Raw genomic sequence first — 1956 nt, 5'->3', positions numbered from 1 at the left:
TTTTCCCCATGTCATTTATCATTTATTTATTTATTTATTTATTTATTTATTTATTTATTTATTTATTTATTTGTCCTGGTGCTGGTATTTTATTTCTTTGTGTACATTAGGCCATGAATTCGTATGGAATGGGCTCCAACAGCTCAGGCTCTTTTCCGTTAGTCCTCACAAAGTGTGCTTCTCTGGTTGGAGCAGGCTCGTGCTTCAGCTGCACCCAGGTGCCCTTCTCTTTGTCTTCCATTTTCTTCTGGTTGTTCTCCTTCACCCGCTTCAGGAAGCTGTCCCTTCTCTTTGAGTGCTTGATGTGCTCAATCCGCACAATGATCCTCTTGGCCAGAATTTTGCCTTTAACCTGCTTGTTGACAATGATGCCCACGGCATGCTGGGTGACATTGTAGACTCTTCTGGTTTTGCCGTGGTAGCACTTATGGGGTATTCCTTTTTGAACAGTGCCCATTCCCTTGATGTCTACAATATCACCCTTCTTGTAGATTCACATGTATGTGGCCAAAGGAACAACGCCATGTTTCCTAAAAGGCCTAGAGAACATGTACCGGGTGCCTCTCCATTTTCCCTTTGTGTTCCTCATTTTGGCGAGTTACAGGAAGATGGCTGCGTCGGCCGAAAGGAGTATCATTTATTTATTAAGTTCATTTGCTGCTATATTTATTTAGCAGCAGTTTTGCCCTTTAGGAACATGGCCTCTCTATTTGTTTTGGATTAGCTTCTTACCCTTTTAGATCATATCAGATACTTGTTCCAACTCAGAGTCTGGGCTTCAAATTTAATTGTAAAATAATGTTGGTTACTACTCTCCTAGTACTTGTGCCACTTCTATAACAGTGTATCACTNTTATAGTGTCAGGACACTCTTCTAGTTACTATGGTTCCTGTTAAGGTGCCACTAATAACTAATTTTATCCTCTGGTAGCATGTGCAGTACTTGCCACTACAATAAAAACTAATTATGAGGGATAAAGCTGATGTAAGGGACTTAGGCCATTGTCAACATTGTGTTTTATATTCATTCATTTGTTATGAGAGAATTTATTTTGTCTTATACGATATCTAGTGTACCTTGTCGCCTAAATTTAATGCTGACCCCATTTTAATATTTATATATATGCCTGCTTTTTAAGTGGTAGGTTTCTATATGGCTTTTCTAAAGATATTTATTGCTAGTTGCACTTGCCATATTCCCACCTATATATTTTCTTGCCACCCAAATTTGATCCTCCAATTTTAGTCATATTTGCAATGATGCCAAGTTCCATTCATAACAAGCATACTTACTGGCAACTTCATACTTGAGATATTTGTGACCGAAAACCCCCCCCAATACTGCAAGTTTAAAATCTAAAATCCTGTAACAAGTGAAAATGTAAAATATTTGTCTTTTTGTGGAGAAGTTACCTCACATAGGATTGGTATTTCATGATCCATGAATTTTTTTGAAAACTTTCAGGGTTATAATATCTATTTATGATCATAACATATAACTATGACACAGTTCCAGTATCCATTCTTCACTTTAAGCAATCTATGTTCCCAAATTCCATGTATGAGGTATACAACCAGAGGGAATATTGATATTCATGTATGTCTGTACTAAGAAATAAAGTTCTTTGGGTGTGTTACCAATAATTGTAAAACTGGATTTTGTTGTAAATTGAAATTCATCTTTTTGAGAAACCCTTTTTCTTTTTTTTTTTTTTTAAATATTTTTATTAGGTATTTTCCTCATTTATATTTCTTTTTTATTTTATTTTATTTTATATTTTTTTATTACATATTTTCCTCAATTACATTTCCAATGCTATCCCAAAAGTCCCCCATACCGCCCCCCACTTCCCTACCCTCCCATTCCCATTCTTTTGGCCCTGGCATTCCCCTATATTGGGGCATATAAAGTTTGCAAGTCCAATGGGCCTCTCTTTCCAGTGATGGCCGACTAGG

The 1956-nt window shown here is 36.6% G+C and overlaps 1 pseudogene; it reads right to left on the bottom strand.

Moving 5' to 3' along the window:
* Positions 1-106: 106 nt before the first annotated feature.
* LOC110288290 lies at positions 107-595 on the bottom strand (annotated as a pseudogene).
* Between the last annotated feature and the right edge of the window lie 1361 nt (positions 596-1956).

Source organism: Mus caroli, unplaced genomic scaffold (genome assembly GCF_900094665.2).
Source record: "Mus caroli unplaced genomic scaffold, CAROLI_EIJ_v1.1 scaffold_24950_1, whole genome shotgun sequence".
Classification (NCBI taxonomy): Eukaryota; Metazoa; Chordata; class Mammalia; order Rodentia; family Muridae; genus Mus; species Mus caroli.
The sequence above is the reverse complement of the archived record's forward strand: the minus strand, read 5'-3'. Positions and strand labels throughout refer to the sequence as shown.